Below are 13176 nucleotides of genomic sequence, written 5' to 3'. Positions count from 1 at the left end.
TTGTGGAATTTGTTGAACAATACATTCAATAATAATTTCGGAATGAAGTTGTGCTATGGAAATAAGAAAATTATTAATTCTTGCAAAATCTTTTTGACATTGTTGTAACGGATTGCTGATACATCTACCTTAATAATCCTCTCTCAAAATAAATGAGAGAGAGTTTGGTGGATGTTTTGCATTAGCCTCTCTGAGAGAATATTTCCTTTGGTAAACAACGGGGGATGAAATGTTTAAAATGTACTTCCCTTATACAATAAAGGCTATTAATATTAAATATTTGTTTTTCTTTTTTCCAGAAATGCTTATTTTTTAACGACTGCAAAAGTAATTTTTGGTTAATGATTGCATGCATTTTAATTCTAAATTTATCACAATTTCTCAAAACGACTGCAAAGGACTTTTCCCAATTTCTCTTGTTATATTGTCTAAAAAATGCTGCCAATTATTTACTAACATCGTTTTTCTTCTATAAAACGACAACAAACAACAATTTTTACATTTTAAACAAAAAGACAATAAGGAAATCATTCATTTTATTTGTTTACGATAGGTAATTTGGCCTCGAGAAATTACTCGCAAATTTATGCTCAATTTCTCGATAATTTTACTCGATAACGAATGTTGTCATCCCAACTTTGAGTACTCAGGTCGAAACAACTCGATATCGAATCACATAATTAGGCCCCAGTTCATTTTTGTGACTAAAAAACGATGTCTACAAAAATGTACAATCCCACGGCAGCGGGTTCTTTCGTACTGGATTGACCCGTAACAACACAAAACCAATGTTCCGGCCAGCAGCTGCCACCTCAGTGTGTACATGTTCGTATTTGTTTCGTTTTTCTGTATTGGGAGCAGCATATCCCGGAATGCCTGGTCCGAGCCGGGACGGAGGAAACCCCAGGACCAATATATTTGTGCACAGTTTGTCACATCCGCATCTTCACCCACATTCAACCTTCGGTGAGATGTAATAGATGTCAGGAGTGGGTACATCTAAGGACTCGGCCACGTGAGGGACTACGACAGGGACTATGTTGTTGCATGCTTTGTGAACACAGTCCCCAGTGAGTCGTCGTCGGATTACGAGACTCCCTCGTCGTCTGATTACGAAACATCCCCGCAGTCCCTTCGACAACAACCGCACACACAGCATTTAATACCAGCCGTTGTTGTCCCAATCCCCGAAAATGCAGCCTTTTTGCAATTGAATTCAATGGACTCCGAGGTAAGATCGAGGAGATAGTAGATTTTATGAGTCGGAAGAACATCAAGGTCGCGGCGGTGCAGGAAACCAAGCTGAACAACAACCACAGCTTAGAGCATTGTGATGGTTACAATGTTCTGAGGAAAGATCGCACCAGAAGTGGAGGTGGGGGATTGGCTTTTCTATTGCACCAGTCTGTCCAATACAGACCTATCTCGCTTGAGCCTGTCACTAATGACCCGTACATGGAATGTATGGGGGTAGCAGTAAGGTGTGAAGCTGCCCAGATAGAGTTCCTGAATGTATACATCCCGCCGAGAAATAGCTGTATCCCTGATTATAGGCCTGTCATTAGCCCGCTCTTGCAAGCTCATAATCGTCTGGTCCTGGGGGATTTTAATGCGCATCATGAGATGTGGCATTCGGCCGTCGGAAACGACCAGAGAGGTACAGCGCTGGCTGAGCAGATTGATAGCTATACGTTTTGCACGGTCAATGAGGACGCCCCTACCAGAATTAGAGGAGAGTGTTACAGTTCGCCTGACATAACCATCGTGTCACCTGGTCTGACAAATGACGTTACCTGGCAACCCGCCATTTCCCTTAGATCAGACCATCTCCCCATAACTGTCTCCATTAGCAGACCACCCGACTTCATCACCTCTGAACGCCACACGTTCGTCAATCATGGAAAAGCTGATTGGCCGAGTTTCAGAGAGTTCACCAATCACCGCTTCAGAGAATTGCCCAATCCTTCTGATGTTCGGGTAGCGGAAAGGACGTTCCGGGACATCATCACTGCTGCAGCTGCTGCCATATCCCTGCTGGTCGAATACCCAAAGTAAGACCAAATTTCCCAGCAGAGGCGACGGGATTAGCAAATGAGCGTGATGAGCTTCGTCGTATCAACCCCAATGACCCCAGAGTCAGGGAGCTGTGACTGGAAGTTAACAGGCTGGTCGGCGAGCATAAGCGGAACAAATGGTTAAATCATCTGAAGAGCTGCAACATTGGAGCCGGTATAGGTGAATTGTGGGCAACGGTTAAGTCACTCTCAAACCCAGGAAGAAGGGAAGATAGGACCTCAGTCACGTTTGGTGACGTTACGTTGCCTGACCTGAAGAGGTGCGCAAGTAATTTCAATCGACAGTTTGTCGAGCATCCCGAGAGTGACAGGGCGAAGAGAAGAGTATTACGTCGCATCAGATCTCTTCCTGCCGAGGATGAACCACCACAATTTACAATGGATGATGTTGCCAATGCCATTAGGAACGCTAAATCATCCAAAGCGTTGGGCCCTGATGGAATCTCCGTGGTAATGTTGAAGCAGCTGGATGAGCCGGGAGTCGAGTATCTCACCAAAGTCTTCAACTTGTCGCTAGCCACCCTCGTTGTTCCCGAAGTCTGGAAAATGGGCAGGGTGGTCCCACTACGGAAGCCAGGCAAGGATGCCAGCAAAAATGAATCGTACAGACCGATTTCGCTTTTGTCGCCCGTAGCAAAGACACTTGAGGCCCTGCTCCTCCCCAGTATCATAAATAGCTATCAAGTTGCCGATCATCAACATGGATTCCGTAAGCAGCACAGCACGACAACAGCGCTGCACGCCATTACCACATATATCTGTAAAGGACTCAACCACAGACGGCCGGTCAGGCACTCCATGCTGTTTGAGGACATTGAGCAGACAACCCTCCGGCCAAGCTTGAAACGTTGGATAGTCAACTATATGTGTGGACGCCAGTCGTACGTGGAATTCAGGAATAAGAAGTCAAACCACCGAAGAGTGAAACAGGGTGTTCCCCAAGGTGGGGTGATATCTCCGGAACTGTTTAACCGCTACCTCTCCTGTATTCCACCCCCTCCAGACGGCATTGAGATCGTGACGTATGCGGATGATTGCACGATCCTGGCGTCGGGTACCTATCCTGATGACATCTGTGAGAGACTGAACAACTATTTAACCGATCTTACCACCTTTTTCATTCGAGGAATATGCAGATTTCCCCTCAAAATCTACAGCCACTCTGTTCACCACATGGACAGCGCAGTTTGGACGTGAGTTGAATGTCGTGGTCGACGGTAGCAGAATTCCGACCACAAACTGCCCTAAAATTTTAGAGGTCACATTCGACACTACATTCACGTCGTGCGCACACGCCTCAGCTATCTGCGACAAGTTGAAAAGTAGGAACGAGGTCCTCAAGTCCCTGGCCGGCAGCACTTGGGGTGCAGATAAAGAAACCTTGTTGGCCACGTATAACGCGATAGGTCAGTCTGTTGTAAGCTATGCGGCTCCAGTCTGGTCCCCGAGATTGTGTGATTCGAACTGGAAAAAGATTCAAACTTGCCAGAATGCCGCCCTGAGAACAGCGACAGGGTGCCTCCTCAAATCTTCAGTGGACCATCTACATGAGGAGGCAAAAATTCTTCCTGTAAAGCAACACAATGAGATGCTTTCGTTGCAGTACCTGCTTGGATGTTATCGTGTGAGCCATCATAATCACCATCTTGTGTAGGCCCGGCCCATTCAGGGAAATCAGGAAGGATATCCATGCTCTAGAGGGAGAGGTCCAACGATAGAGGAGAGAACCCCTAGATCAACAAGCATATCAAGCAGGATTGAATAACATTCACACGGACGCAGTTGCCAAGGCCTTAAACAATTATAGTGTGAATAAAGTACTCGGAGTACATCCTCCATCTATCGCAGCTGAGGAGCGTCAGCTGCCACGACAAACCAGAGTAGTTTTGGCTCAACTACGCTTGGGACAAGACATATGCCCAGTATGCGGCATGGGCCGCACGACACACAACACCTTTTTAACTGCCCCGCCAAACCTACCCATCTAACTCCAGTGGATCTGTGGCTACATCCCATCGAAGCAGCCACTTTTCTGGAATTGGAGATAGACCCAGAGCCAGATTGAACAGAGGAACGAACAAATAAACATAACAAAAACACTGTTACAACAACAACAGCAAAAATGTATAATGATCGGTTAACGATAACCCTTGCCTCCGGACCGATCTAGAGCGATTTCGTGAAAATTTACCTATGGTCCCATACAAATTACTATGGAAACAAAGATCCCTCTGTGGACACGGGTTAACGTTAACCGATCGCCATAAAATTTCGTATATAAGGTTTTTGGATCAAATGGCAAAAATTTAGTGGGTAGGCGTTTCAAAGAAAAAAAAAAAAAACAATTTTGCCACACACACATGAACTTATACACTTTTTCAGATGTAATTCGAATCATTCTAGTTGTTATTCGGAAATCTCATTTGTTATTCTTAACATTTTATTTGTAACTAGCAGACCCCGGTCCGCGTTGCTGACCCGTCGTAATGAGTTTTAATGACAATTTTTTATGTTGTTGTTGTAGCAACGTAAATGTGTTCGTTCGTGTATTATTTCAGTTATCAGGTTTCTCTGTATCCAGATTCAAGAATTCTGCAACCTGGACTGGTTGAGTCTATAAGGAATCAGGAGACAGGTGAGAGGGGTTAGCTGGGCAGTTGAATATATGCAGAGTATCGTGTGGTCCCAATCCACATGCTAGCCATGTGTTGGGGATCGTGGCGTCAATTCGGGCCCAATACGAATTGAGGCGGTTGCATCGTCCGGATCTTAACTGGGCTAAAACCACTCGTGTTTGCCTTGGCAGCTGGCGTTTTTCTGCTGCGATGGATGGGGGTGGTCTCCAAGTACGGCATTCACACTGTATCTCGGTACTGCCTGCGCAACCATGTCAGTGTGAATGCTATCCAATCCTGCCTGATAAGCTCGTTGGTCTAGAGATTCTCTAATGGCGTCTAATGATGTTGTAGTACTATGCATTTTCCGAAGTCTATGTTGATGTTGGGCAACTGGAAATCACCTTATCATCATGGGGAGGAGTAGTGCCTCTAGGATCTTTGCAACAGAAGCAGCAATTTTGCCGCAAAGATTATAAAACATAAAATAAAACTAAAGTTTCAGACCGCCTGCGTCTATAAAGATAAACTAAGTGTTTCATTTAACCTACACCACCAGTTTCCCAATAGCAACACGTAAGTATCGCCTGAATACTTGTTGTGTTGTCTATATTCAATAAAGTGTTGTTGTTGTTCGACTTTGGGCAACAATTAATTTCGGCTCTAAAACTACTACTTAGAACAAGTCCCTACAAGTCCATACGCCTGCATCGGGACCACCCTGCCAACTTTCCAGGCTTCTGGTATGATATGGGTGGCTAACGATAGGTTGAGGACACTTGTTAAATACTCGACTCCAGGTTCATCCAGTTGCTTAAGCATTACCATCGATATTCGGTGTGGGCCCAACGCTTTGGATGATTTCGCGTTTCGGATGGCATTTGCAACATCGCTCATCGTAAATTGTGGTGGTACCTCCGCGGCTGGAAGGGCTCTTCTTATACGGCGTAGCACACTTCTCTTCGCTCTATTACTCTCGGGGTGCTCTATGAACTGCCGGTTAAATAACACGCGCACCTCTTTGGGTCAGTTACTGTCATCCTCCTCTTCCGGATTCGAGAGTGATTTGACCATTGCCCACAATTTACTTAATCCTGCACTAATGTTGCATTGCTTCAGGTGGTCTAGCCGCTTATGTTCGCCCTCTAATCTGTTGACTTCAAGAGTAAGCTCTCTAACTCTTGGGTAGAGATGGTTTTTACCGGGTATTTACCCGGTAAATACCCACACGGTGGGTAAATACCGGGTAAATACCCATTTGTGGGTATTTATTTGGGTATTTACTATATTGAATGGCAAATACAACATTTTACACCCTATTCCTGGGTTTAGGTTGTAAATTCGTTTCAAATGGATAGTTTTACAATACTTTAGACTAGTGGGTAAATACTTGGGTAAATACCCGAGTATTTACCCAAGTGTTGGGTAAAAACTCATTAAGTGCCGAACCACTTGACGTAGGCTGATGAAATTTAGTTTAAATCTTACTTATGTCAAGAGAATATCTAGCATTGAAAATGGGGTCTCTGGGTCCATGTTTTGATATAGCCCCCATATAACCGTACCTCCCGATTTAAGGTATTTTTTGTCTATTTGCCTCATTGTACAATCATAGTGGCTGAAATTTGGCATAGTGAGTTCTCAATATGTAGAAAATACCGTTGCAAAAACTTGTCAACATAGGTCCACGTTTTCTAATAGCCCCTATATAAGGGTATCCCGATTTCGAGTATTTACCCAAATTTTGGGTAAAAACTCTTTAACTGGCGAACCACTTGACGTAGGCTGACGAAATTTAGCTTAAATCTTACTTATGTCAAGAGAATATCTAGCATTGAAAATGGGGTCTCTAGGTCCATGTTTTAATATAGCCCCCATATAGCCGTACCTCCCGATTTAAGCTATTGTTCATCTATTAGCCACATTTTACCACCAAATTGGCTGTAATTTGGCACAGTGAGTCCTCAAGGAGTAGAAAATATCCTTGCAAAAATTTGTCAATATAGGACCACGTTTTCTAATAGCCCCCATATAAGGGTACCCCGATTTCGAGTATTTACCCAAAATTGGGTAAAAACTCATTAACTGTCGAACCACTTGACGTACGCTGACGAAATTTGGCTCAAATCTTACTTATATCAAGAGAATATTTAGTATTGAAAATGGGGTCTCTAGGTCCATGTTTTAATATAACCCCCATATAGCCGTACCTCCCGATTTAAGGTATTTTTCATCTACTAGCCACATTTTAAAACCAAATTGGCTGTAATTTGGCACAGCGAGTCCTCAAAGAGTATAATATATCCTTGCACATATTTGTCAACGTAGGTCCACGTTTTCCTGTAGCCCCCATATAAGGTTACCCCGATTTCGAGTATTTACCCAAAATTGGGTAAAAACTCATTAACTGTCGAACCAGTTGACGTTGGCTGACAAAAGTTTGCCCCATGGACCCAGGGACTCCATTTTGAATACTTTTAATACTATTGATTTAAAAAGTTTCTAGCCAAATTTTATGAGCCTACGCCAATGGTTCGGCAGATAAAGAGTTTTTACCCAATATTTGGGTAAATACTTGAAATCGGGGTACCCATATATGGGGGCTATAAGAAAGCGTGGGCCTACGTTGACAAATATTAGCAAGGATATTTAATGCTCATTGAGGACTCACTGTGCCAAATTACAGCCAATTTGGTTGTAAAATGTGGCTAATAGATGAAAAATACCTTAAATCGGGAGGTACGGCTATATGGGGGCAATATTAAAACATGGACCTAGAGACCCCATTTTCAATACTAAATATTCTCTTAATATAAGTAAGATTTGAGCCAAATTTCGTCAGCGTACGTCAAGTGGTTCGACAGTTAATGAGTTTTTACCCAATTTTGGGTAAATACTCGAAATCGGGGTACCCTTATATGGGGGCTATTAGAAAACGTGGTCCTATATTGACAAATTTTTGCAAGGATATTTTCTACTCCTTGAGGACTCACTGTGCCACATTACAGCCAATTTGGTTGTAAAATGTGGCTAATAGATGAAAAATACCTTAAATCGGGAGGTACGGCTATATGGAGGCCATATTAAAACATGGACCTAGAGACCCCATTTTCAATGCTAGATATTCTCTTGATATAAGTAAGATTTGAGCCAAATTTTGTCAGCCTACGTCAAGTGGTTCGGCAGTTAATGAGTTTTTACCCAAAATTTGGGTAAATACTCGAAATCGGGGTACACTTATATGGGGGCTATTAGAAAACGTGGACCTATATTGACAAATTTTTGCGAGGATATTTTCTACTCCTTGAGGACTCACTGTGCTTATTTACAGCCAATTTTGTTGTAAAATGTGGCTAATAGATGAAAAATAACTTAAATCGGGAGGTACGGCTATATGGGGGCTATATTAAAACATGGACCTAGAGACCCCATGTTCAGTACCAGAAGTTCTTTTGACATAAGAAAGATTTATGCCAAGTTTTGTTAGCCTACGTCAAGTGGTTCGCCAGTTAAAGAGTTTTTACCCAAAATTTGGGTAAATACTCAAAATCGGGGTACACTTATATGGGGGCTATTAGAAAACGTGGACCTATGTTGACAAGTTTTTGCAAGGGTATTTGCTACATATTGAGAACTCACTATGCCAAATTTCAGCCACTATGATTGTACAATGAGGCAAATAGACAAAAAATACCTTAAATCGGGAGGTACGGTTATATGGGGGCTATATCAAAACATGGACCCAGAGACCCCATTTTCAATGCTAGATATTCTCTTGACATAAGTAAGATTTGAGCCAAATTTTGTCAGCCTACGTCAAGTGGTTCGGCAGTTAATGAGTTTTTACCCAACACTTGGGTAAATACTCGGGTATTTACCCAAGTATTTACCCACTTGTTTAAAGTATGGTAAAACTATCCATTTTGAATCGATTTCATAGCCTAAACCCAGAAATAGGGTCTAAGATGTTGTATTAGCGATTTAATATAGTAAATACCCAAATAAATACCCACAAATGGGTATTTACCCGGTATTTACCCAATTTACCCAATTTACCGGGTATTTACCCATTGGGTATTTACCCACTGTCCATCTCTACTCTTGGGTCTTCAGGGTACGTACGACGAAGCTTATCACGCTCATTTGCTAGTTCCGTCGCCTCTGCTGGGAAATTTGGTCTTATTTCGGGTTTTCGACCAGCAGGTATGTATCGAGCTGCAGCAGCATGTCCCGGAAAGTTTTCTCAACTACCCGAGGATCTGAGGGAGTGCGCAATTCTCTGAAGCGGTGATTGGTAAATTCTCTGAACCCTTGCCAATCAGCTTTCCCATGGTTCAGGAAAGTACGGCGTTCAGAGGTTATGAAATCGGGTGGTCTGTTTACGGAGACGATAATAGGGTGGTCTGAGCTAAGGGAAATGACGGATTGTCAGGATACGTCATTTATCAGACCTGGTGACACAATGGTGATATCTCGAGAGCTGTGGCAGTCTCCTCTAATCCTCGTAGAAGTCTCTTCATTCACCGTGCAAAACGTGGAGCTATCAATTTGCTCAGCCAGCGCTGTACTAGGGATTGATAATGGAAAGCAATAATCGATTTTTCGATTTTGGTCTAAAACTAAAAATGCGATTTTTCGGTCTTGCGATTATTTCAGTTGTCTTAAGCTGGGTACACATTGTCAGTTTTGAATGACAGCTTTGTTGGTGCTTGCTAGTGTGGTAGTTCATTTTTGTCATTAATCATGCAACCACAAAATATTTTGTGGTTGCTGGACGGTTGGACAGTTATCGATAATTGCAAAAATCGTCATTCAAAACTGACAATGTGTACTGTACTTTAGAACTCGACTATCCACTTTTTTCATAACCGCAGAAAATCGATTATAATCGACTATTCCTCGATTTTCGTGTTTTCTTTTGAAACTGTATAACCTCAAAAACTGTAGAACCGCCAAGTCAACAATCGACGGACAAACTCGAAAATCGATTACAAGATAATTGATTATGCGATTTTCCCTCCAGACAAAAGTCGACTACGATTTTTAGATGTTTGACTACAAAAAGTCGATTAATCGATTAACCGAAAGTCGACTTACCTATTCCTACGCTGTACCCCTCTGGTCATTACCTAGGACGGAATGCCAAAGCTCGTGATGAGCATTGAAGTCCCCTAGCACCAGACGGTTATTGCCCTCTAAAAGCGAACTAATATGGGGCATATAACGCCGGGCACAGCTATTCATTGGCGGTATGTGCACATTAAGCGGCTCTAACTCGGCAGCACCACAATTTACTGCTACCCCCATACATTCCATGTATGGGTCACTAGAGACAATCTCAAGCGAGATAGGTCTGTACTGGACAGACCGGTGTATCAGGAAGGCAAGTCCTCCTCCGATTCTTGTGCGATCCTTCCGCAAAACGTTGTAACCATCACAACGCAAGCTACAGGTAGCGGTGAGCTTTGTTTCTTTGATCGCGGCGACCATGATGTTTTTCCGACTCTAAGGCCAGAGCACCCACGAAAATGCACCCATTCCATACATACATTACATCTCACCATTGTTGGCAAGTGGTGGATGCGGATCTGGCAAACGGAACAGATCCATACTGGCCCGGGGTTCATCTCCATCCCGGCGTGGACCAGAAGAGCTCGGAGCAGGCATTCCGGGATAAATTGCCGCTCCCATGGTGAAAAAATACACGAACACAAACACATAATTGTTGAGGTGACGGCCCCTGGTCGAAGATTCCTCCGAGTCAATCCGGTAGATAGAACCGGCCGCCGTGGGATTGGACAACTTTTTATGGACTTTATGCTTGACAATTCAAAAATAGGTATTCTCTACCTCACTTCTTCGGTCCATTGTCAAACCGAGGATGATTTTAAATTTACCAACAGATTTTGTCTGTTATCTTTCTTTTCTCTTAGGGACTGGCGAATTTTTTCGCCCATTTATGCTGTTTATCCTAATCTAATCTAATTATAAAAGTTAAAAAATAGTTAAGTCGAATTCTCCCGCTCATTGAGACTTTTTTCATGGCTGATGGATCGTTGAACCTCATGGTAAAATCATTACAAGGTAGGGCATAGCAAACAGCTGATTACAATTTTTTTCTATTGGTTTGCTCATTCTTTCAAATCAATATACACAAAGTGTGTATGTATGTGTATAGTTTTGAAAAATATGACAAAATATTTTATACATAATCAAATTCAGTCGAAATGAAAATTGTTATTACAACATTTATTATTTATATTTATTACAACATTGTGATGAAACAAACTTTTGAACATATACAGAAGCTGACTCTGTAAAGAAAATTTAGCCTCCCATTCATTTTTCGCGTTTTTAGTTAATGATCCAAAATATCAAATAAACAGTACAACCTGTTGCATATTCAGTTATGGTAATTCTGACAGAATAAGCAAATACACCCAGGCCTTGTTTTTCACAATTTGTTCGAACCTGACCTACCTTCCAAATTATTGTACCTCACAATTTAAAGAAAATTTTTAAAAATATCGTGTTTCTTGTTCGGGGGCTCAACCACCGTTGTCTCGAAAATTAATTTGCAAACCGATGCACTCATAAGTTTAGCAAATATAGCATTTTCGACCCCGTGACATTCATAGACATTTTCTGAAAATTGCATGAAATTAGGTTCAGTAGTTTTGAGAAAATAATGTTTTGAAAAGAGTGGGCTTGGCCATAAGTTTTGAAGATGTAACATATTTCAAAAAGTGGGCGTGGTCCGGTATTTTGTCTCCAAATATGTACCTAACGTACACACAACCCCATCGAATCCCAACATTTATGCTGAAACCGATATAATCATAAGTTTGGCTTATACATTATTCCATTTGTAATTTGAAACAAGTAAGAACGGCGTTAAGTTCGGCCGGGCCGAACTTGTTATACCCTCCACCACAAGTTGTATTGAAGTAAAATGGAATAATTAGTTTCCTTTCGTGTATGAAGAAGACTTACCCCCTGTTTTTGTAAAAAAAATGTATTCTTCTCACACGAATTGTCAAATTTTGTAGATCGATTTACTGGCCTTAGCGCAAATGTAGAGCACTAATTTTTAAATGAGGAATTATATACTAAATATGGAACGCGTCTACGAAAAATTAGGTCTGTATATAATCTGGGGGCAGAGCTATGGATGCCTAAATTATTACGAATATAGACGAACGAACAAAAATCAGTTACAAAAACTGGGGGTTAATACTAAATTTCAGCAATTTCGGTAAAACAATGTGAGGCACCATTCTATGGGGGCTATTTCAAAACGTCGATCTATACCGACAAATTTCTGACGGACAGTTTTTAGGCTCAAAAAAGACTAAATACCAAATTTCCTATATTTCGGTAAGAGAATGTGGCTAAAACTAAAAAATACCGAAAATCAAGAAGTAAGCTTCTATGGGGATATAGGAAGACGTGGACCTATACTGATAATACTCTTCTGGAATATTTTATAACTCTTGGAACTCCATTTCGGTTGGATATTGACGTCACAATCTTCAGTATTACGAAAATTCGGAGGTACCGTTCCGACGAACCTATACCGACGAATTTTAGTCCGAAATGGGGCAATATGAAAGCGTGGACCTGTACAGACATATTTCTGGCGAACAGTTTTAAATCACATTGAAGACTAAATACCAAATTTCAGCCATTTTGGTGGAATATTGAAGACACAACCTTCAAAATACGAAAAATCGGGAGGTACTTTTCCACGGGGGCTATATGAAGGCGTGGACCTATACCGACAAATTTAAAGGGGAAGTTTGAGTACCCCGAACGAAGTCTAAATACCAAATTTCAGCTATTTCGGTGGAATATTGAGGCCACAACGTTCAAAATACCGAAAATCGGGAGGTACCGTCCTATGGGGGCTATATGAAGGCATGGACCGATACCGACAAAATTCTGAGGGAAAGTTTTATACCCCTAAAGAAGACTACGTACCAAATTTCAGCCATTTTGGTAGGATAATGAAGCTAAAACCTTAAAAATACCGAACATCGGGAGGTACCGTTCTATGGGGGCTATATGAAGGTGTGGACCGATACCGACAAAATTCTGGGGGAAAGCTTTGTACCCCTAAAGAAGACTACGTACCAAATTTCAGCCATTTTGGTAGGATAATGAAGCTAAAACCTTAAAATACCGAAAATCGGGAGGTACCGTTCTATGGGGGCTATATGAAGGTGTGGACCGATACCGACAAAATTCTGAGGGAAAGTTTTATACCCCTAAAGAAGACTACGTACCAAATTTCAGCCATTTTGGTAGGATAATGAAGCTAAAACCTTAAAAATACCGAACATCGGGAGGTACCGTTCTATGGGGGCTATATGAAGGTGTGGACCGATACCGACAAAATTCTGGGGGAAAGTTTTGTACCCCTAAAGAAGACTACGTACCAAATTTCAGCCATTTTGTTAGGATAATGAAGCTAAAACCTTAAAAAT

The sequence above is a fragment of the Musca autumnalis genome, unplaced genomic scaffold, assembly GCF_047663935.1.
Source record: "Musca autumnalis isolate F117 unplaced genomic scaffold, ASM4766393v1 scaffold_1, whole genome shotgun sequence".
Classification (NCBI taxonomy): Eukaryota; Metazoa; Arthropoda; class Insecta; order Diptera; family Muscidae; genus Musca; species Musca autumnalis.
Note: the sequence above shows the minus strand (reverse complement) of the source record.